Below are 26,341 nucleotides of genomic sequence, written 5' to 3'. Positions count from 1 at the left end.
GTAATTTAACAGGCGTACAAAGAAGTCTTGTGGTGTCCACATCAGATTTTTTTTATGATGGAGGATGGAACTCTCCCTTGCTGCCCTACCCACTAAAACCTCTCTATCTATACAACATGGGATGCAGGGCTCGCCTTAAGATATTATCACAGCACTCCATGTGTCTTGTTTCCATCCGCGCCTCCATTGTGGCCCTACGCCTCGAACTTGTCAGGATCCTTCGGCCCAGGCCGGGAACTTGCCTCGAGGAATTAAAAATTTATTTTTCTTGTAAAAAAAGAATAGCACAGCATGTTCCTTATCTAGACTCTCGCGGATTGAAATAATTGACTGAATCGACTGGTACACAGCCAGCGACACAATGATAAGTTATGGCAGGTTGAAAAATATTACTAGAACGACAGATGAGATAAACATTAGAAATTTAATATTGTATCTTATTACTTAATTCATAAATAATTTACATAACTATATTAGTAAATTCAGAAACTGAAAATTAAGGATGTGTCCGCTTTCGAAATAAGACCCGTTAGACAGAATTTAAAAAATTTCAAAACATAATAGTTTTAATTTCAGTTATGTTGAAGGAAAGATTATTGGTATCCACCATTAAATTATAAGAGGATCCATCAATCTGAATTTTTATTTTCACAATATTTTGTATATAAAAATATAAAGATTTATGTTATTTTATTCTGGAGTCAAATAAACTACTTAGGTTGAAGGTAAAGAGTAAAAAGTTTAATACTCTACTTTTATTGAACTTATATTGAAAGCAAACAGACCATCTCTTTTCATTAGGTTCATATTGTGACGATAAGTGAATTTTGTTAACTGAACTGAGTTATAAAAAGCTTTTTCTATAATTATACGTAATATTATGATGTAGCAGTTGCATTTACAAAGTTTTATAATAGATTACATGAATAAAATAACTGTAAATAGATCGAAAAGAAATGTTTTTCATCTATTATATATCGTTTATATATATAATGATGAAACGAAATAAGACGGGCAGAGTTTTTAAAGTTTACTTAATATAAAGTTAAAAGTTTTGACTGTATATGTCTCGGAATATAATTCATTCCAATTATCTAGATTTGTTCATGCTTCATGCATAAACGGTTCAACTGATTTATAACAGTAGTTTTCGGGTAAATATATCTTAATCTTAATAAGCAAAGAACAGGGTTTATCTTTAATTAAAAAGCTTCATGACGATAATTAGTTTTATTTTCTTATGTATTTGCTACTAATTTTAATTTACACGAAAATTTCATGGAATAAAATATACGGTGCTCTTAAACTGGTGCTTCTCCAATATATACTCTTTCTTAAATGTAAGACATTTTTATCGTATTTTAGGTAAAATTGATTTAAATTAAAAATTTCAAAGGTTGAAAAATTGAATATATTAACATTAAAATATATCTGTGAAATAAATTAATAAAGAGTCTTTGTACGAAATATTCTTCAAACGTTTGATTGAAATTTTCTTTCTTGGTAAGAAAGTAAGTCGATAACCGGAAGATTGATACATAATACAACTCGCTTTCGTACATTTATATGATTGTTGTCAAAAAAAGTTATTTTTATATAAAAAATAAAAATCTACGTACTTCGATATTTCCTCCGTTAGACTACAATCGCAGAATGAATGGCCATTTCATGTTTTTTGATACAAGCTATCTCATATTTATGACTTTATCGTACCGAATATAGTTATATTCCAAAGTTACCCAAGATGTACGGAAAAACTTTGAGAGAGTAGATTCCTTACATAAAAAATCAGATGTGGACGCCAGATGACTTCCTTGTACGTTTATTAAATTACATATACACATTTTTTTTTTTGTAACCAGAGGTTAATAATTATTAATAGATCAATATATTTAAATTAAAAAAAAATTTTAAAAATGAAATGAAGTCGGATTCAAACCTTTGTGTAGATCCAAATATTTCACTAATTAAAATTTTATTTGGCTATAACTGTGGAACCAATCAAAATAAGTACCGCTCACGATATATCGTTGAAAGCTGCCGGTGATTACTGCAGTTAGAAAAAGTAAAAAATCCTATTTTTTTTTTTTTTTGGATTTTAGGCTAGTCGATTGCAATTAAAAGGATGACAACTAAATGTTACTGCAGTCCTAAATCAAAAATTTCCACATTCTAATCGTTTTTGTGTTATGCGAGATATATACGTACGTACAGACGTCACGCAGAAACTAGTCAAAACGGATATTTCCGTTGAAATCTGAAAACTGAAATTGTTCACGATCATAATACTTCATTTACTTTGTATAAGGAGGTAAAAAGATATCAAAAATAATTCTAAAAAAAATTTGACTTCTTTGTACGCCTATTAAATTACATATACACATTTTTTGCTGCACTTCATTTAAACTTATTTCATTTGAAAGTGAGATACATCCTCCAGTTCTTTAATAACGTGGACAGTTACACAATTCCTGAAATATTAGTTTTTATTAACATTAAATATTTATACGATTGTTAATTCATGAAATATTAGGATTGAGTAAAAGTTCCTTTATTATTCGTATTACTAGATCAGTATTATTCGTATCTTCCTGATTTGCTGATTAACAAATGTTTCAGATTTCCGGTGTGTCGTACAAACAAAATGTAATAATAAGTAAACTATTCCGTTTAGTGAACTCTTGTATACCGGTTACAAATGTTAATTTCGACCTAACGGTGAATATTAATATTTGGCTTTTATTATTGGATTATTTTCTGAATAATCAAAAATGAAAAAGAAACAACGACACAGGAAAAAGAAAGAAAATGTTAAGAACAATGGAAAAATAAAAAAATTAAGAGAAGATGATAATATAAAGAGGAAGAAAGTGTAAGAATAAGGAAAGAATAAAAATATTAAGATAATGAATATAAAGAAGATAAATTTTGAAACTAGAGAACGCGTACTCAAATTAAGATCAGAATAATTATATCAAACCAAAGAGAGATTAAATGATTGGCAACAGAAAAAAAAAGCGAAAGATCAACTCCGACTTAGGGAGAATATTGTCAGACAATATCAGAGGATAAGAAAAAAAGAAAATAATTTTTTGCAATTTATTAAAGAGGAGCATGTATGTCCAAGTGTACATGTTGTTCTTGTGAGGGTCTATTTTTCAGTCACTCTATAGTTAACTTTAATGTAGATAAAATTAAACAGAAATTCCAGAATAATTAAACAGAAATTAAAATAGAAAATCCATATAATTTACAGTAAATATTAAATAATCAGATGTTTCACCAAATCTATTACATATACACATATGTAATGCCCATTAAATTACATTACACATTTTTAAAAGTACATAAATTTTTAGTTCACAAATAACTTTTTTTCTTTTTTTTTTATTATCTTTGAATTATTGTTTATTGTAATTTTTGTTTTTACATTTAAATTTTTAAATTACATCTTTGCGTCGCTCCCGAAACAGTCTCGCTCGCTCGGCACCGAACGTTTGGGTACAGGTGCGTAGCCCAACCTTCCCTTTCCAGCGACATGCGTAATTTATATTTTCGGCTGGCTTTTGAGCGGACTGAGGCTAACGTATTGAATTTTTATACTTTTTTTTTACATATTTATTTTAATTTTTTACACGTAAATATTGCCGAAATACCCTTATTATTACTTAAATCGATCTATTTCGACAAACCCTAAACACAAACACACACGAATCACCATGCTATTACGTCATAAGTAGTGAGATACACTGAACGGAAAAGAGCGAAAACCCCAGTTCTCCCGATCCGCGCCAGTTTCGGCTGACCTGCGTTGTGCCCTCTCCTCGCCAATCCGCTCGCCAGTGACGCAAACTCAAACCGTATCAGCGAGCTGACCATTTTAGTTATAAAATGATACCGCATTTACATTTCTGAGACTAATAGTTAGAGGAAGAATTAAGGCAGGACGATATAGACCTTTTCGTTACGCTACAAATTTCTGTTCTAGAAATGTTTCGCTGTGATGTTAAAAGACGTTTCCCATCAATATTCCTCAAAATATGTATATTTTTTTTCATTATGATACAGTATAATTAAATACTGAAATTAATCTTTTCATCTTTAACATTCATTCATAAACGAATACTGACTGATATGAAAAACAGATCAGTAAATTTATTAAGTCTGTAACAAATTAATTTATAGTATCTCGCATTTTCGCATCGCCTTCAAAGTTTGAAAATTTTGTTTTATTTAAAAATTAGTTAAAATCTGCCACTTTTCATATATTTTTTTATTAATAAAATTTGAAATTTTTATGTATATTTTTGTGAACATTATTCATATCGTTTTACTCTACAAGGTTTGTTTAAAACTTGTATTTTTTTATAAGACATACAACAAAGTTATTTTACGCCAAAAATAAAAAAAAATACATTAATCAGCCCCATTCGTTTGTCTTTTACCCCAGATTTCTCATAAACTATTAAAAATACAGTTCTGGGACCTATTTTATTTTATAATATTTCAGAAAAGATTTCATAAATCTACAATTTAATTTGGATCCCACGGATTACAATTTGATTAATTTTACTAAGGTACACTAATGAGAGCGAAAACACCAGTTGACTGACACTCGCTAACAACGAATTTCCGAACCTACGTTTATATGAACCTACTTCTTTATTTCCACTAGTAAAACATGTCCTGAAAGTTTATTACATTCTTCACGAATGATTATGTAAACAGATTTACAGTAAATTTAAATTGTTAATACTTTTTAAACTTTTTTAACCTTTTACTATGCTGTGATTACATCTTCGTTTTTTTTTTAATTTATAACTTTTTTAAAACAACAGGAATATCAAACTCTAGTTATTTAAAAATGGGATTCTATTTATACATTAGTTCAAAGGTTTTTTCAACTAGTATTGTATTTTTTACTATCTACATAATGTATTTAAAAGTTAAATTTTGATATGTTAATTTATTCAACAACAAAAAAATATATAACTGTTTAAAAAAAGAAAAAAAATCTATTCTAAGAGTATAAATTCTTTTTTCTATTCTCTTATTTTTTGATGATTGGAATAATTATCTATTTTTTATATACTGAATTGCAAATGATTTACAAAAATTCTGTGATTCTTTCTCTTTTTTGTGGGATACATTTACGGTCCTTAATTTTTAACAGTTTTTGGGTTTTAACTTTTTTTCTTTTTTGTGGGTTACGGTCCTTAATTTTTAACATTTTTTGGGGTTTTAACTTTTTTTTGGGGTTTTTTCTTTTAATGTTATTTTCTATTTGCGCTCATTTTATTAACATTTTTATTTATTTCTTGGCATCAGAGCTCTAAAGCAATGCTGCAAGAAGGATGGTAGGGTAATCGACGAAAAAATGGGGTATGGTATTTCTTGAGATTTCATGACCCAAGGACCCCAAAAATCAAAAAAAATGTAGGGGTTAATGTTCGTACGTGTGTTTAGCCTGTTTGAAGCTTAATAACTTTTGACTGGTTAAACCAATTTTGATAAAATTTGACGCAGAGATAAGGGGGAAATTTATTTTAAAAAACATTTTGTATTCGGTATCTCCAGAGGGCGGGACAGACAATTTTTTATGGACAATTTTCTCAATATTTTGTTAAAATCGCCTAATTTTATATTAACCTCAGTACACTCGTGCATGCTTCTCATTTTTTTTTTTTATCTATTGCTCCAAAATTCCTTCTTTCCTAAAAATTTGAAAAAGCCATCTCTTTTTATAGCATATTTTACCCCAATTGTTTTGTTTTTCCTGATAAAACAGCAGAGCAAGTGACCCCCAAAAAAATTTTTTTCAGGCTTTGATGGGAATATTGAAGGTGGAGGAACCGATTAAAGTTTAAAAATACCGATTTTTTAAAGTTTTTAACGTTTTTTTCCATGTATTATCGTTAATTTTTAACGCAATTAATTATATAATTGTGTTCTGAACGTAGTCAAATCTTTTTGTAATTTTATTTAATATTTCTAAAATAATAAGATCCCTTTTATAGTCATTTATCGAAATTACTTTTTTTAAATATTTGTGAATATTGTTATTTTTCAAGGAATATTTTTACAGCAAAACCAGTTGCATTTAAAAATGAGTAAATTTATATTCAGGTTATATGAAAAGAATATTCATTTAAAAAAAGCTGATAAAAAAGATGTAATAATTTTCTAGAGGTTATTTTTTTTTTATATATAATGGAAAAAATAATCATACATGAAAATAATTTAAAAGATTAAAAAAAAATTGATATTTTACTTTTACTGCTGCCCTACCTCCAAAATCACCTCCCGAGAAAAATTATCGATTTTTCAATGTTTACTATGTTAAATAGAAGAAACTAAAAAAATTCCACTGAAAAATGCACAATCAATAAAAATTTACCTAAGACTATTTTTTTGGTTAAAGTTTAAATTAACTAAAAAAAAGGTTATATTTAAAAATCAATATTTTTAAACTTTGATCGGCTACTTCATCCCAAATGTTTTGGGCCACTTGTACTACTAAAATAATATTTTTTAACAAATATGCTATAAATAAAAGATAACATTTTAGATCTTTCGGGAAGATGAGAATTTGGAAGATTTTTTAAACGATAAGATTAAACGCGCATACATTTACTGAACTTAATAAAAAGAGGGGTTATGTATGCAAAATGTTGTGAAAATTTACCCCAAAGAAAATTTACCTTCGCCATCCTTTGGAGATATTAACCCAAAACTTTTACCGACAAATTATCCTATACACACCAGTCGGTATGCCAGATTTCATCAAAATTTGTTTATCGATTCAAAGACCAGCACACATTCATACGTCCGTACGTACGTATGTACGAACATTACTCAACTTTTTTTTATTTTTGCGGTCCCTGAGCAGAGAAATGCAAAAAACTCATACCCTATTTTCTGACCGATTACTATTTCCTTCTTGCAGCATGGTGCTAGAGCTAAAATGCCAGAAAAGTAAAAATAGACTATAATTTTCGTTTTGTTTTATTTTCTGAGAATGCAGTTCCGAAAGAAATAATATAATAATACTTGTTAAATTGTTACTTTATCCGATATTTTTAAATATAAAGAATCAGTATTGAAAATTATTAATCTGTCTTGCGTGGTAAAATTCATAAATATTAGGTTACTATTATTATCGTTACTAAAAATAAAAAGAGTGTAATTAATTTTCTGGAATGTCAGTTTACTCAGAATGATAAACGACTGAACAATAGTGGCCTTTCATTGTGCAGCGTCATCGTTCGTCCGTGCAACCCTTGGGACATAACTCGTCGACAACATATCATCCTTTTCATTTATTATTATTATTGTTTAGAAGAAAATTTAAAAAAAAAGAAAAAAAGAAAATCAACACATTGTTATAACTCGGTAACAATTATTTATTTTTATTTCATTAATTTATCGTGTGTCTTGTTTATTGTCCATTTTACCGAATGGATTCATGTTTAATTGAATTTATAAATCGCTTTTGTATTTATTCTCTTCTTTATATTATAATTGTAAAGTTTGTAACGAGCGGTAATAAGGTGTGTTTTATGTTTAAAGCTTAATGAATTTTATTACGATTAAATAAAAAATTCAGCGGAGTTAATATTATTTTTTTATCTTTAGGATTTAACTTTTTTATTGATATCTTTAGACAAGATAAACACTAAAACCGTACCATCTCTTTATTGATTTTTTTTATTTTTGAATCGCTCGTGTTGAGCACTGAGTATTTTTAAAATATTATTAATAATATTCTCAATTATTATTAAGTAATTTATCTGCTTAATAATTCATATTTTCAAAACCGCTTTTTCTAGATGTGCCCGTTCTTTGGTCCAATTTCCATTTATTTAGTATTTTCGAGGTAACAGTTTTCTTATATATTGGAACGGTGATTTTTAAAAACTAAAAATATAACTGGTTTATTTTTATAAGCACGGTAGCTTTCATCGTATAGAGTGCCACACAAGATATTGGGCAAAATAGAAACTAATTTAGAATATAAAAATAAAATAAAATGTCCATGTGAGCAAATTCCTTTTCTTACTACAATTTCACTCTGTCCGCCATTTTTTTTTATTGTTAATGTAAATCGGATTCACACAAGTCCACCGAACACCACTTAAACGGTGAATCCATATTAGGATTCCGACGAACCTCAGATTGTATTTCATCAGTGAACCAAAGCAATCTTTTCATGATACAACGAAAGAGTAGTCGGTGGCATGGGATCTCTGGCACCAGCTCGCAGTTTCTTCAGTCCTCTTCCCCCGTGAAGAATCATTCAACCGCCGTTTCGACGAAGACTCTTCCACCGGTTGTCCTTTAACATTACTCAATCTGGGATCCACCCGAGATGTCTACGACAAGGGAAGAAATTCCCTCCACAAATCATCCCCACAGTAATCTTCAACGTCCGATAAACCACCGACTGCAGACTAGAAGATTACCTCTCCACGCCTGCTACTCCGTAGACCCGTAAGTAAGCTTAAGTAAGCGACTTTGATTCTTTCTTACGCTCATGAGAAGTCGACGTCGCCGCAGATCGAGAAGTGGAAGCTCCTCCCTGCCGTCTTGTAGGTCCAAACTCGTCAGATGATGCCCTCTGAGATCCACTGCTCCCTGTTGACCTCCCGCTTCGCAGCGGGGTCCGAGGACGATCACCTTCAGAATCACTTCGTCCTGAACCAGACATCCCTAAAAGTACCAGCAGAAAGACTTCAAAACAATAAGGAAAACAAAAAAAATTTTAATACCAATGGAAACAATGAAAGGTCACAAAGTCACTCAAAATACAATGAAAAAGTAAATAAAATATAATCAAAATACCGCAGTGGAAAAATATACTAAGGAAATTTTTTTAAGTCCGATGCAAATTTGCAACTCTGTCAGAGGAAAAATCTTTTACGAAATTTCCCACGCGACAACAACTGATCTCAACATTTATTGAAGTTTAATTAAATATGAAAATTTGACTTAGAAATCTCCACTCCTCGAATGCAAACAATTAATTAACCTAAACAGCTGGGATTTTAAATAAATAAAATTTAGAAACCGTAGGCGAAGTCTAAAAGACAAAATGTAAATCGTGTAAGTTAAAGCAAAATACCCAATAAAACGGCAATTTAACCAGAAAACGGAAAGTAATATTGCAGAACCAAACCAAAACACAGTTAATTACCACGAATAGCGGGAAAATAACACTAAACTCAAAGAATTTTGAGGCAACCAAACATAAAAGTTATTAAAAAAAAACCGCCACAGAACATAAAAAACAAAATGAAACTAACAGAAAAAACGAACAAATAGAAACAAAATGCAAACAGAAACACGTAAAAACCTGACACACGAAACAAGCTGGTAAAAAACACGTCTATACTCCATGAGACTCCAACCTAACCTCCGAGAAAAATGAATTGAGATATGACATGTCCACGTTTAAGTTCTGAATCAGTCCCTTAAATTTAGCTAATACCTCCCGAAATATATGTATCTCCCTTATATAACGAATATGTATATGAAAGAGATATTTACACGATTTTTTAGTAATTTAATATTAAAATGAATAAAACATAACCAATAAAAAACAACCATAGTAACAAAACAATTTAGTACTTGCAAAAAAAAAAATTAACAGTTTTTCTTACTTTCCCGTCTAGAGCTATAGCTCTAAAAGGGAAATTATTGAGTATACGTGGTTTTCTCCGGATTTTGACGTTTTGACGCCTAACGAACCCAAAATCACCAAAAAAAAACCGGATGGAAATCTTCCGGTTATGTTGATATGTACATGTGTTTTCGATGTTGGCCTCTAAATCAACTTATATATCCAGAATTGCTGTATCGATTGTGATCAAATTTGAGAAGATTACTAATTTATATGGAACATTGATGCCATTAAATTGAATTAAAAACAATACAAGCAAAAAACAGTATTTGCAAAAAATCTTTTGTAAAATCGCACCTCCATTCCAAAACATGGTGTTGTCGTCGCCTACTATGTTGTGACGTCACATATGAGCGGTAGAATTAAATAATGAACAATATTTAAAGAGTAAAAAGGTAACTCGGTCTGGCTGGGTCTTGTACTCGATCGCCCGGTTGATTCTGTATCTGGTGCGATAAATCTCCCGGCTACACCAGTGCCAACTGTACATGCGCTTTAGTCAGAATTACTGAATTAAATAAACGAAAAAATATTAATTTAAGTAAAATGATAAATATTTATTCGTATGCGTCTTTAGCCGCATGACGGTAATGTTCTACAATTGCATTGTCAGATTTTTATATTAATATAGCATTAGAAAGGAAGTCGATATATTTTAAATTGTAAAAAGGAAGCCAAACGGTCTTTTTCGAATTACTGAAAGGGTGAGTCTTATAGCAACGACTAATAAAGATGAGTAGTAGTTACATTTTACTACTGTGAAATGTAATTTTTTATTATCTAAAATTTGAATTACAATATAAAGTTGGTGATAAATTTCTGATAAAGAGGACGATAAATATTCAAAACAGAGTCTTGTTGAGACCAACAAAATTGTCCCTATTTATTATTGGATGGCTTTACCTAGCCCTCCCGCTGCAGTTTTAACTATACAAGTAAATCAGGATTGATTAGAATTTTTCATATTTTTAAACTTGTTTCTTTTATGGTTCTGCAATGTTAAAAAAGTAATGAAAAAGTATGTATTATTTACTTTATTATGAAAAGTATAACTTTTTTGTATTCACAGATTTCATTATTGATTTTATAGTATTTAAAACTCCTTTTTGAAAGAGTTTATATGTTAGACAAAACGTGTTTTATTTCTGAATTACTTTTAACAGTAATAGATTCGAATGTTAATGGCTGAATGGTAGGATTTCAGCCTTTCCAAACCGGATTTCATCCGGATGGTTCCGGGTTCAAATTCCAATCAATCATAAAGTTTCTCATACGATATAAGTCTCCATAATCCCTTGCACAAGCTTCGAGCTTATGCGGTTAATGAATCATCAACAAAAAATAAAACAAACAAGAACTTAAATTTTGTTGCTTAAGGTAATTCATTGTAGCAAGTGTATAAAATATTATCGAAAATGCTATTGAAAAAGTTAGAAAAAAAATCACAAAATAGGAGAGAATAAAGGAGGCTTTGAAAGAGCGATCATGCCCAGAAAAAAATACGAAGCTTGAGATTGATTCTAAAATACTTTGTAAAAAGGAACAAACCTGCTTCATATTTTTCATTGAATTTCATAATTTTTATGATTTTATGGACAAAAATATTCCTTTTTCAAACTTTGAGAGAAAACGGGGTTGATCAGAAAAATTGTAACCTAGTTAATTAAACTCATTCTTATTAACACAATCTGTAAAGTATGACTTTTGAAAGAAATAAATGAAACTTTTCTAGTCGCAACAGGTTTGAGAAAAGGTGATGAACTATCTCCAATCGTATTCAACTTGATTTTGAACAAAATAATGAATTCTTTTGACATATGAATGATACAAGTTCGAAGATCGTATCCGAAAACTGAACGTCAAAATAAGATGTCTACTTTTTGCTGACGACCTGGTTATTTGAGGTGAATGGAAGGAAGACACAGTAGCATAAGTATAAGGTTTAACAAAGTTTAACAGGAATACCCCATTTAGCAGGTCTACTGGTATCCTTTTACCAAGACGGTAATCATGACAAATATCAAACCGATTAACACAAAAGACAATCAGGAATAAGCACGGAAAGATAAATGTTACCAAGCACTTTATGTACCTAGGAGGGATTATAAAAATAACAGAAATAGGTAAAGCTATTGAAAATGGAATATTAAAATAGGGAAAGCTTAGATTTATTACCAAAAAAAATCTACAATCTCTCCAAGATCGTGAAATTACATTATTCACCTGTAATAAAATCAGTAATCTTGCGTGGAACTGAAACATTATAATAATCAACATCGAAAATTTGTTCAAGATCGAAAAAGCTTATTAAGAAAACTCCATGATCCAAACATAACAGAGGAAGGATACAGACTGAAATCTAACAAGGAGAGCGACCAAAATAAAGAAGACCTAGATATAGCGATAAGGAAAAGAAGGTTAAATTTGTTCGGGTATATGATCAAGATAGACCCACACAGATTAAATAAACAAAATTTTCACAAGCTGTAGAGCATGTAAAGCAAATCAAATTACCTGAAACAGATGGAAGAGGACCTCCAAAGTATAATGCTGAAAAAAGAGGACTGTTGCGAGAAAGAAATCTTCCAACAATAATTTACTATATAAAGGTTCTTATGTAGAATAAAGGAAGCAAGAAAATGTACAAATGAGCAAAAACGAAGCCATGCCAAAAACTGAGAAGTGCATGGAAGAAGAGAGAAGCTAGAGAGAACTGATATTCGTGTTGTCCTAAGTTGGCTTTTTAGCATTAAAAAAAAACAGTAAATTCTTTTTTTAGTCAAGAATTATATGTGAAATAATCTTAGCTGAAATTATTGTTGTTAATTTTATCTTTTATATATATATAAATGAAGAAGGATTTTTTTTTAATTCCCGCAAAGATTCTGAATTATTTTGAACCCACGAGGTGGCACTGGAGTTAGATTTTTAAAAAAATGTATTTGTGGTCCGATTTGGCTCATAATCTGAATATATATTAGTTACGTGAAAATAAATATTTCTGAAAAAAATGGACCCGCTAGGTGGCGCTGGCGTAGTGATATTTACGAAACAAATATACAAACAGACTTTCTTCTTCTATATACGTAAAAGGCAATGTTCGAATGTGCGTCCGCTATAGACTAAAAAACTACCGGACCGATTTATGCGCGGGGAAATGGTGAAAATGGGGAATAGGGAAAAAGGGATAAAGCGAAAGGTTAAACTTTGTGAAGTTCCGTAATGTTCAGTTTTTTAATATTTTATGAAACTTTCGATTGTGTTCATTTAATCTATACATATACTCAAATCTAGCAATAGCGAAGCATTGCGCTCTGTTATTCTTAAATAATAATAAATGATGATAAACTTCATCATATTAGTAAATCGTTGCGATATATTTTATTTTAGGTTATACTATGAAGACCTTAAAAGTTTATAATAATTTTGTTAATATTATTTTCATTTTAATATAAAAAAAATACAGTGAAATATTTTTTTATTTAAAATGGACTTTTTTGTATGCGGTCTTCATATTTGGTATTTAACCACACACTATAACTTCAACAAATATTAGCAGAAATTTACGCTAAATTATTAAAAAAGTCGTTCGTTAAAACGTAATATTAATATTTTTGTAAGTAGATCAACGGCAGAACTGATTTAGATGTATGATCTTGCGTTGGAATCCTTACGTTACCGAAAGTGTCAAAACTTATATTAATATTTAAATATGTTTAAATAAGTTTAAAAAATTTGTATTGGTAATGCTTTTTTTTTTTGGCAGTCGTGTTTTTTAATTTCTAGTATTTATTTCTGAGCTGTTTTTGTTCGTACAGCTCCCTTAATACTACTTTCTTTAACCTGTGCTTTAAATTTAAGAACAATTTAATGCAATTTTTGAGAAAAATATTTTTTTTGAAGATGACGCATGTTGTAACAATCTGCCCTCGTATGAGGCTAGCTATTTCACCTCAGGGGCATGTTGTTACACTAGTTATATATGTGATTAAAATAAACGAGGATTGTACTATAATAAAAACAAACTGAATGTACGTAATAGAAATTGTCTATTAATTTAAAAAATATATTACAGAATTATAAAGAAAAAAGCTACGTACCTTAGCGAATATGTTTATTGGATAGTCACTAAAAACGTTAAATACAGATAGCGCTGAAGTAATAAAATTTAGAAAGTAATAAAGCATAGGTAAATCAAAAATTCTTAAATATTTTTAGTCGTAAACATTTTCTTCAGCTCAATTACCGAACATATAAAAACCATTAATCTTAGTACATCTGCAATTAGACCGCAACACAAATGTTTTTGCATTCTACCCGGTCTTCTGTTTCTTTATAAGTCACCAGTAATTCAATTTGTCACTCCAACTCTTTTCAGGAACGTTTTGCTTTCTTTTTCGGTTTATTTTTTGTGTTTTCTTTGTTTTGCTATTTTTGTCTGTATTGCAAACAACTTTCTGTTAGTAGCTTTCACTTTTTTCCAGTTTCTTCAATTTACTTTTACTTTCTTTCACGGTTTACTTTGTTCAATTATTTTTTATTCTGCCTCAAGGTTTGCCTTCTCAGGAGTTAATCTCGAAATTTACCTTTTTCCAGTTTTACTATTTATTTTTTTTTTGTTTGAATTCCTTCTTTAGGGTACGGCCGAATTTCACCGACACTAATATATGTTGATGTAGATGCTACGGATTATGAAAAATGTTTTTTCTGGACTCTCATATTTTATATTTATGATATAAATTTTTTTAGTTGAAAGTATCAGCTTAAAATAATCAGATACAGATAGAGAAGTTACAATACAAGTTTAATCACTGATAAATCAAAATTGAAAAGATTTAATTGGTAAAATGTAAATATAGATATTTAATATAGTATTTTAGTATTTTTTACAAAAATATTTTGTACAAAAAAAATGATATAAAGGTTTTACAAGGTAAAGGAATAATGATAAGGTTAACTGGGCTTTAAACTTTCAAATTCCTTAAGCTATGGAGTAGTTAAGTATCTAAGAGTCCTATTACATCAGTTTGGTACGAAAGTTTTACAAGAGTTTTACTAAAGTATGGTTAAATTGTACCGAAAAAGTCTTTTGTTATCCTAGATAATAAGTTAATTAATAATAATTATACAATATTGTAATAAATTTTTTAATTTAATTTTTTGTAATTATACTTTTCTTTTTTTTAAATTTATTTTTTTTACATTAAATCAATAATTACCAAATTAATTTTTTTTTAATTATATTTTCTTGCTGAATTCTTAATTTGAATCTATTACAAAAAGAATAAATCTAAATAATAAAAATCTAAAATATAAAATGTATAATCTATTTTGTACTTTTTTCTAATTACTTACTGTAATTTTATTTCTGCTATACTTCATTATTTTCAAATTGAATTCCTTTTGAAGTAGTGATCGTTCTTACTGGCCAGTAATAATGCTCCCAAGGGCATGATATAAACGTTTAAGCACGGTTTTGAAGAAATTCATTAATTGGAAAGGTATTATATTGGTAGAAATAAACGAAGTTTCTGATACACATTTTTTTCAATTATAAAGTAAATTTTTACATTATTATTTTATGAAATATTTTCGCTGTTGACCAAATATAAAGTATTTCGCTTTATAATAAACCAGAAAAATTTCAATTTTTCTTTTTAACCTTTAACTTTTTTTTATTGCTAAATTTTATATATTTTTCTTAAAAAAAAAAAAAAAACTATATTGACATATCTGTTAATTTTTTACTTTTTTTATAATTAAACCCGAAAATTTATTTTAGCTAATGTTATGTTTGATAATATTTATTATTATTATTATTTTTATTGCCCTCAGCAAAACGGAGATCATGGTTCTAACGAAGAGGCGTATAGACACCCTTCTCTCCCTGCGGGTCGGGGTACAGGTTGTCGAGACCAAGCCGACCGCAAAGTACCTCGGTATGATGATTGACCGGAAACTCAGCTTTGCTGAGCAGCTCCGGAGAGCTGGCGACAATGCTGGGAGAGCCGTAACTGCTCTCAGTCGGCTCATGGCGAATGTTGGCGGATCGAAGGCCAGCAGACGGCGATTGCTGATGTCTACAGTGCATTCTATCCTGTTATACGGGTCGGAAGTGTGGGCCCAGGCCTTAAGAACTGCAAGAAACCGGAAGCGGCTTGCGCAGGTGCAACGCACCGCAGCCTTGCGAGTCGCTTCCGCGTATCGGACAGTCTCCGAGCCTGCAGTACTGGTGGTCGCCGGCGTCATATCTATTGCTATTTTGGCAAGGGAGCGCTAGATGATCTACAGGAGGCGACGGGCAGGCGAAGACCGGGAGACCATTACCAACAACGAACGCACTCGCACGTTCCTCGCACGGCAAGAGACCTGGGACCGCGAGACCAGAGAACGATGGACCGCAAGGCTTATCCCTCTGGTCAGACCGTGGACGGACCGGTGGCATGGAGAGGTGAAGTACTACATGACCCAATTTTTAGCGGGTCAAGGGTGCTTCTGCGCTTACTTCCATGTCATAGGGAAAGCGCCATCCCCCGACTGCCTCTATTGCCCCGGTGTACGGGACGACGCTGAGCACACCTTTTTCAAATGTGCTTGGTGGGTGGCAGATTGAGGGACACTAGAGGCGAATCTCGGAGCACTGAGTCCCCACAATATGGTTTCGATGATGCTCTGTATTCTGAGCAGCTGGGAAAGTGTAGCCCGATTTTTTCGGCAACATTCTCGGGACCAAAAAGGTTGACCTGGAAATTTAAGTAGCACCTAATCAGGCTAGTATAGGAGGACTCGACCGGAGGTAATGTGTTAAACGGTTCCGGGTCGAGTCCTGGTAGAAAGGGGGGTCGTTTTAGTCGGTAGTCTGCTGATAATGATTGGATAATACCATCAGCGGGAGCCCGACACTCCGTGCGTTAATGCATTTCCACCTCCCTCCGCAAAAAAAAAAATAAAAAATATTATTAGGAAATTTCATCTTAATTTTTATAAATATTTTGAAGTTAATTATTAATTTTTATTAGATTTCCTGAAGACAAGAAAATAATATAATATGGAGTAAGTTTCCTTCCTATAATGAATGTTTATAAAGATTTCACTTGTTAAGGGCTGATTTTTTAACGTAAATATAATTTTAAAACTATTACATCTTTTTTTTTCATTATCAGCAACGACAGTTCAGACCTAAGGCAGATTCTCTCATGGCTTTTCTCCTCTCCTCACTACTCTGTGCAGTTCTTTTAATTTTATTGTCCTTATTTTCTACCTTTATGTTGTATATTAAGTATATTGTATATCTTCTTCTACCTCTTCATTCAACCACTGTATCCATCAAGCATTCTCTTCTCATCACATGCCCAATCCAAGTCATTTTTCAACCATTTATTTTCTTCAGCATCTGCCTATCTTTTCTAATCCTTTTTAACACCTCGTTTCTAACTTTATCTTTCCAATGAACACTTTCTTCATATCCATATCTCCAAAGCCTCTATTCACTTTCATCTTCTTTTCTTAGGGTCCATGTTTCCGCATCGTGAATGTTAACATGCCAGATGTAACACCTAGTTAGTCATTTCTAAGTCCTTCTAAGTTATTCCTAAGTTCTTGTCCGTTGGACTCCACAGCTAATTCTCCCCTTTTTGAACTTTTCCTAGCTATAACCATTCGCATTTTTATCTCTTTTATATAGCGCATACCATCACTAATAATGTTTCCTAAGTATTTGTATTCTTTTACCTTTCTTTTTCCTGTTTAGCATCCGGTAATTTCCTTTCAGATAATACTTCAGAGGATGAATGAGGATATGTATAAGTGTAAACGAAGTGTAGTCCTGTACAGTCTCAGTTCGACTATTCCTGAGATTTGTGGTTAATTGAAACCCGACCACCAAAGAACACCGTGTAAAAATAACTGACTTCACTAGGACATGAACGCTGGAACTCTCGACTTCCAAATCAGCTGATTTGGGAAGACGCGTTCGCCACTAGACCAACTCGGTAGGTTTGTATTTTTTTACTTGTTGAATATCTTCTTATAATTTTATTTTTTTTAATTTTCTCTCTTCTCTCTTATTATCATGCACTTGAGTCTATTTTTTATTGATTTTCATACTGTACTTCGTACATTTGCTGTTGAGGTCAGTAGCATCATGTTAATCTTCTTTTTGCTGTCAGCAAGTATAACCTGATCATTTGCGAATCTAATATGTTCTATATTCTATCCCTAATTGAGGATTTAATCCTCTTTATCCACCAAAGGCTTTTTCTTCTATTTCCTCTAAATAAATCTTAAAGAGTACGGTTGGGATGTAGTATTCTTGCCTTATTTCTCTTACCAACGCAACTACTCTGTAAACTGTCATCCAATTATCATCTTTACTCCTTGGTTCTGATATAGGTCTGCTATTATCTCGCCAGTCAATATCATCTTCCTTAATTTTTTCATTAATCGATCCCACTTCAAACGACGGAACGTTTTCTCCATAAATCTCTCTCTAATCATTCTCAAAAACCCAATTGCGCCCCTTGTACCCCCTTTCTAACACCATACTGTTCTTCTTTCAATACCGTTTTTAGCTTACCGTACAATCCTCTGTTAATTGCTTTTAATATTACTTTGGCCGCATAAAAAATCAGACGTAAAGTTCTATGCTCCTCGCATTTATTGGTGTTAATTTTATTTGGAATCGAAATCGTTAATGTTTCTCTTAAACATTTAAGCCATTCACCTTTTATAAAACATTATTACATAAATCGACTATTATTTTCTTTCCCTCACCGTCTAATGCTTTCAACATTTCTACAGGTACCACACCACTTTCTGTTGCTTTTTGATTTTCATTTCTTTAATTGATCCTTCTGTTTCTTCATCGTGTAAGCTTTAGTCATCTTTAGTTACCACCTCGTCTTCAATTTCCATATCTTTCATACTTGAGCTATTTTTCCCATTTATATAACTCTACTCTTTTATTTTATATGTTCATATACTTTAGCTCCTTCATTGCACTGCCATTTTTTAGTTCAATCTCAGTACTACTTCCTCTCTTTGTATTCCTCTCTTTGAGAATTAATTCCTTTGCCTCCTTGTACATTAAATCATATCTACGCTCTCTCTCTCTCTCTAGTCTTTCAATCTCACCTCTTTTATCTTTCATCCACTGTTCTAGCTCTATTTGTTTCTGGTCTTAATTCATTATTTAGTTTTCTATTTTTTCTTTTACTGTCCTCAGAAGTAACATCTTTCCACCTTCTCCTTTCCTCCATCTTTTCCAACAATTCAACAGCGACCGATCCTTCTTTTTCCTTTTATTTTTTCTTAGTCCGGCGTTCCTTTTACAGCCACCTTCAAACTCCTTTTAATATTTTCCAATTTCTTGTTCTCACAAAAAGCAAGCTCTTTATCTTTTAATTTTTCCACAGATAGCTTTTCCAATTCTTCAGCGGTTTCCGTTACCTGTAGTCTATCAACGTACAGTTGATAGACAGTTGATTAACAGTTCTTTTTCGTCTAACACCAACTACAGTAACAGCTAAATTCTGTTCCGAACAGATATCTGCATCAGGACAACTTTTAGCTATTTTCAGAATATTTCGGCATTTTTTTTTTTAAGAATGTAATCTAATTGGTATCTGCTCCCATATATCGGCGAAATCCATATATATATATATTCATCTCTTGTGGTTCTCAAGTAAGATATTGCCAACAACAAAATCTTTTTTTTTCGGAATTCAACTAATCTTTTGGCCTTTCTTTTTTTCCCAGTCCAAATTTGCCACCTCCACCCTTACCATTTCAAATACTGCATTCCAGAACCCTCCCCCCCCCCCATAACAATTACATAAGCATTTATTTCTTCCTTCTCTACTATATTTTCTATTTTTTCAAACATTCTTCTATTTCATCAACCATATGGCCACTAGTTGGCATTCTTCTGTTCTTCTCCAGAATAATACAACCTAAAATCGTCACAGTCGCATTCTCTACTTCTTCCCCACCAAACCTCACTCAAACCTATTATATCCAACCAATTTCTTATCATTTCCTGTTCACCAATCTCCAGTTTCCCTCCTTGCAGCAATGTGCGTACATTCCAATTCCCAACTCTCACTCTTTCCTTCTCCCTTCTTTTCCTTTTACAATGCAGACTCCATATACCCCTCCCAGAGACCGAATAAGGGTAGCTTGGACTTCTGAATTTTTTACAAGAGATCCACAATCATGTCGTGAACGTTTTAAAATATTTTTATCGCGTTGATTCCGTAACCTATACCGTTGACCCTTGGAAGGTCCCTTAACCCAAGGAAAAGAGGTTTCCACCCTCCAAGACGTTTGCGCTTCGTAGTATGGAGATCTAATACCGGGAGATACTCGATCTTTGCATTTGTCAGCTGCTGCTTACGCAAAAGTTGCCCCCTGACTACCAAGAGGAAGTGAATGTCAAGAGTTCCTCTTATCAGTAGTACAAAAAGGAACTCCTGGTATTTATCTCCTTAAAGTTTTTTTTCTATTTTCTCAGATTTTGGAGGGAGGTTAAACGACTAAGATAGTTTAAATGTGTTTCAACATTTATAATTTTTTATATTATTTTTACCTAAAAAAAACCCGTTATAAAAGAGCAAAGATTTCTGCGAGAGAGTTTAACAAAATTCTAGGAGAAAGTAAAATAAAAGAATCGGGTTTTACTCAATAAATTACTTTAAAAAACAATTATATGTATACGGTTTTGCAGGAATGTTAAGGTTCTCAGATTATTTTTTTTAACACCAAATTAAAATATATTGTACAAAAATATATGTTTATTTGATGTACGTATAAAAGATGTTACCTAATTCTAAATTCACGTTCAAAGAGGACAATTCTTTTTAATAATAATAATAACAATGAAATTAAATAAAAAATCTGCATCCAATTAGTAAAGCGTTTGTTTCTTTCTGTATCTATTAACGTTAATTAAAATTACTTATTCCATATTTATTCAAAGATTGATATTTATTTTACTATATTTCCATCTACAAGTGTAACAATGACAATACCTAATTTCACTCTCTTGTTGCTAGAAGACGTCAAAGTTTAATTTCGTTTCAACTTTTACAAAACTTACATTTTCATCAAAACCCACGTGCCAGTTTGTTCTGTAACGTTTAGAGGAAATGCTTTGACAACTATCTGGTGAGTGATACTTAAATTCTAGTACGATTCATTAGATTGATGCGTTCATTTTTAATCAATTTTCTTCAATTTTTCCTATCCTTAGTGTTTCATGATTTTAAAGATAATTATTTTTTAGCTACATCAGATCAGTCATTTTTTGTGCAAAAATGTAAGTTTTTGACGAAACATATTGAATTATTTTTTTAAATATTTTCATCGGTAGGAAGCAAACCGTTCTTACACTGTTGATATTTCTGTAAAACAGAAGCAATTTTAAATAATAAACAATAATACTAATTAAATAATTATGCTTACCCTACAGAAAAATAAATATTTGCTTATTTAACTGCCGTTCAGAATAACGTTTTTATAAAAAGCAACATTAATATGAGTTATATATAAAAAAAATTACGAGTTTGTCTGTTAAACCTAATGTCCATTCAAGAGGTTTTGTTTCTTCTGGCAAAACTGAATAGGTTTATGTTTTATCTTTAATATAAAATACAGACCTGACTTTGTTTTAATTTTTTTAACGCATTACGTACTGTTTCAAAGGAAACGTTTTTAATAATTTTTACAAAGTAAATATTTATCTTTTACCTATTAAATACCCACAAATAAATTAATAAAATAAAATCTATTTTAGAGTGGTAGCGTCTTCGCCTTTCATCCGGAGGTCCCGGGTTCCAATACCGGTAAGGTATGAAATTTTTCTTACGCTAAAAAATTTCGATTGTTTATTCCCACGTACAAGCTTTTGAAAGCTTCTGTGGTAAATAATTTCTTCAATGGAAAAAAATTTAATCGCTAATTAATAACCCGTATCTTTAATAATTGAAATCAAATTAAGGAAAACGTTGACGTAATGTGGCTTACGATGTATATCATATTACATTAGTCGCATTAATTCGTTTAAGTAAAATTTCTATTAACCAAATTCTTATCGTAATTTATGTAAATACCATTATATTCCTCCAACCTAAACCGAGAATTGGAAAAATGAAACAAATAAAAAATTAGGTTAATTTTTGTAAAGAATTTAAGACAAAAATTTAATTAAAACTGGAATTTTTAAATTTACATATTTTTTATTTCTTCCCTTAGGAAATTTGTATAAGACGAAATTTGTCAAATAATTTTACAATATTGTGTAATTTTTTTTCGATATCAAATTTTCTTTTAACAACTGTTCGGATAATATATCGAATGGAAAATTGTTCAAGTGTTTAATATGTTTACTTCTCTATAAACTGTTCCAGGGTTTAATTTCCGGCAGTTGGTTTTTACCTATAATTTCATTTACCTATTCTTTTTCGTTAAATTTTATCTATATCATACAAAGTCGTAATTCTCTAAATTTATATAAATAAATAAAATAATAACCTACAGTTAGGTGATGGTGAATTTTATGCATTTCAATCGAATAATTTCCTGTGTTATTCAGTTATGTAGATGAAGTCTGCGTATGAAATTGAATAGCTCAGAAATTTTTGTTCAGTAACACACATTCGAAATGATTATCAAGAATTCTTCGATCAGTAACATGGTACTCGTACTCTGGTAAAATCCTCACGAAAGATTGCGGGTGAAATAATTGTCCGTTGCCTCAAAAATAGCCTCTAGATATTGTTTGTTTTATTTATGATTTTTATTTTAGATAAATCAACTCTTTTATCCTTCATCTATTTTCCTTAAGAAGTATGAACTTTTTAATGATTTTCTCTTAACTGGTTTAAATTCAGAAGGATTTTATCCGAACCTTATTTGTTGTGAGTTTATCTGATTATGATTCTTTGTTTTGTTACCTATCTGGAAAATACATACAATCAACTCTAATCGATTAATTTATTAGTAGCTATTATTAATTTTATTCTCCAAAATCACTACCAACATGTTTATCGTTAAGAATTAATAATCTATGAAACGCTTCATAATCGTTTGACTTTAATAATATTGTATACTGCTTATGAATAGAATATTACTAGATAAAGTATTTTTAAAGATCTGTTCTTATCGCGATAGATTTCCTTTTCAATCGGGTATAAGGCATGTTTTGTGTGACTTATTTTTTTAATATATCAGGTAAAGAATTAGTACCGTGCGTATATTTTATTATTGAAAATATATTACATTTTATGAATATCTTAACCTCTATTTTTTATTACGTCTGCATTTTTTCTTTTCTCATGAGATCGAGATTTTCACAGGGATTATGGTGAATTCAATTTTGAGAAACAGATCTCTTTGGTTATTTGATTTCAAAAGGGAAATAGAATGGAAATCAAGCTCTCGTAGCCGTATGAAAATAGAAAGCTTGTGCGACTGAGTTAGGTTAGGGGTTGAGGTGTTGGAAGTTGAATCTTGGATCGGGGTAAATCTTTTTTGGAGATAGAGTGGTAGCTGGAGAGAGGAATAAAAAGGAGATGGTGGATCTTATAATCGGACCTCTGAAATAGCTGAATAAATTGCTGATACAAGCTAAGAAGTTTTTTAACATGAAAATTGACTGCTTATGAGATTATTTTTTATTTTTTCCTACTTTTTTAATATGAATTTTTTTCATTTTACTTCCGATTTATTTATTTTATATATAAATATTATTAGTAACATTAAGACTTGTAATAAAAAAAGTCTAAATCTGTTTATTAATATGTTAGTTGGATTCTTAAGTGATTTCCAAAAAATGGAATTTTGTTTCTGTTTACGTATTTATTTGTATCTTTGTTTCATATCACAGAATACTGTGTACTAATTTTTATATGAAATTCACTATTTTTAGTCTGCATTAATTATAAATAAATTATTTACATCCCTTAAATTTTTACACGATCGAAATTTAAAAAAAAATTGTAAATCAACCTAATAATATTGATAACATCTATAATAATATACTTGCAAGAATGTAAAATTTAATGATGTAAATCTAAAATAAAGAATATTCTATATATAAACTGTATTTTTTTTAATATACCTTGACCCCAAATAGAAGTCGAACCCGTTTTTTTAATTTTTCAAGGAAAAAGTTGGAGAAAAGTTTTTCCGACAAATAAAATTTTACCACCAAGAAATTAATTTGTAAATTTATTATACATAATTACATATTGTACACTTTTTTTATTTATTTAACCGATTGAAGAGAAAATAAATGAAATAAAAATAAAATACGGTTTTACGGGAATCGGAAAATTAAAAACCACTACAGTATGTAACTACCCTTTTCTTTAAAAGTGTAAAAATGTAATTCTATCTTTTAAATTTGCCAATATTGAAATATCTACCTCTAATTCAATATCTTTATGAAGAAAAAAATTCTTACGTATTTTTATTAATAATAAATAAAGGTAGATATTTCTATAAATAAAAACTGTAGTAAGTTCTGTATCACGAGTATGAAAACGAAAATAAACTACAAAACAACTTAAAAGTCCTGTCGAATCCAAATGTAAGTCGGCGTAGCATTTAGATCGGTCCTGATTATATATCGACCCCTATTTTACAGGAAAAATCTTCGACCTAAATAAAACAGATTGAATTTTTATTTCTTTATATTTTATTATGTTTTTTTATTTGTTTCGTTGAAAATAGTAATTTTTATTTCTTTATATTTTATCATGTTTTTTATTTGTTTGAAAATAGTAGTATGTAGTATGTCGTTAACAGAAGGTTATTTTTTTCGGAAAATGAATCGGAATAAAAGTATATAAATTAAAAAATAAATTTTCAAAACCGTGACATTGAAAGAGAAAAAGATATAAAATAATAAAGGAATTCCGTAAAGGAATTCCGCCTACCAACAAAAGAATAAATCAAAATTTGTGCGAAAAAATTAATCATCGGAAATTTCGATAAAATACAGCTAAGTAAATTAAAAATATGTAACGTGTGGGTTTTTGACTCATTTCTTTTTAGTCGACCGGTTTGATGCTCTTCTCTACAATTCTCTATGTTTTGCTAATCTTTCATCTTCATTGTACTGGCTGCAGAATACATCTTCAGTTATTTATTTCACGATTTATATAACAATAATAATATTTCTATCTTTTCTTCCTTTAATCCATTAGGTTTGACCTTATCATCAAATTAACTATGTTAACGAAATATTCTCATTAAAATTAAATAGTTACAATATTCATAACAAACGTTTACGCGGAAACTGTGTTGTTACCCAGTTTCGGCGGTACAGTGTGGATTTTTGTCACGACATATGTGGCTTTTTTCATTTGTACACAAAATAGGATTTATGCTATTAACAATGCTCAAAATCCATCGAGAAAGATATTTAAACGTACAGAAAGATTTCTAGGAAGTAAATTTTTTACCTTCAGTAGATTAAATGATGGGGGTTTATCTTTTAAAATTATTCGTCATACTTTACTTTGCGTTAAACCAGTGCGGTAAGAAATTCTTCTGCTAGTCGTCGGTATTGCCAAATTATAAAATTTAATTTAATTTAATTTTTATTTAATTTTAAAATTACAAATTTTGTTAAAATTAATTTTTGATTCCCTTTAATGAAGTCTGATTATTGTTTTATGTTGTTTTATTTGCCTTTTCATTTTGTTTTTACCTAGTTTCAATTTGTCAATAATTTTTGTTTTTAATACACTTTGCAATTCTTACGTTTGTATTTAGTTTCTACGGTGTTTGTTCGAACCATTTTACTTATAAACAAGTTCTGTTTAAAATAGTGTATTGTTCGACCGAAATCTTTGTCTTTTACCCTAATTTCTCGGAAAACTAATAAAAGTACAGTTCTGAGACTTTTTCAAATTTTCTAGATTATATTTAATATAAAAACACTAAATTTGTTTGGCTTAATTTTACCGAAGGCAGATAGATAAGGGCAAATTTTTCGCCAGCCGGTACCCGTCAATGACAAGCGTTTCCGAACCTAATTTTATTTGCATTCTTTTTTATTTTCACCAGTAGATCATGTCTTGAAAGTTCATTACATTTTTCGTTAATTACCCTTTCTTATTTTTTTTTAGAGTTTTATTGTCATCTAGTTTTTATTATCGATTAATACGTTTTCAGAATATCTGAAAAAATGAAACGAATGACTTATTTTTTTTTTAAATTTAACGGTAAGAATCAAAATTTTAAATAAAAATCATTTGGTACGCAATTAAAAAGCGCTTTTAAAAAAACATCATCTAAAGATGTCAGTGATTTAAATAAATACCCGTAATTATCACAATTTTGACGATATCATCTATAACAATAACATTTTTGCAACTACATTTAAAAAGATTATTAAAGAATAACGATATAAAAATATTTTCTTGTTTGTTGACAGATAGTAAATAAATAAAAAGAGAAAAAATCTATTTTGGTCGTCAACCCGTAAATGAAATACGTTTCATACGACAAGCAATGTACTTTACTTTCAACGAAGAACGCTGCATACTGCCTGTCATTAACACGCATACCTTTCATCCGGTTTCATACGCTACGTTTATGATTTGATTATAGTTTAGAAAAATAATAAATTAACTTTTCGTCCGAAAAATATGATAT

General features: G+C 30.3%; 1 protein-coding gene across 4 annotated transcripts in view; it reads left to right on the top strand.

Annotated features, from left to right (window-relative positions):
* LOC142331061 (protein qui-1) overlaps nucleotides 1-26,341 on the top strand; it is an 889,030-nt gene that overhangs the window by 374,876 nt on the left and 487,813 nt on the right. The gene's annotated exons all lie outside the window — the stretch shown is intronic.

Source organism: Lycorma delicatula, chromosome 10 (assembly GCF_047948215.1).
Source record: "Lycorma delicatula isolate Av1 chromosome 10, ASM4794821v1, whole genome shotgun sequence".
NCBI classification, from domain to species: domain Eukaryota; kingdom Metazoa; phylum Arthropoda; class Insecta; order Hemiptera; family Fulgoridae; genus Lycorma; species Lycorma delicatula.
This window is presented reverse-complemented; position numbering and strand designations above follow the sequence as displayed.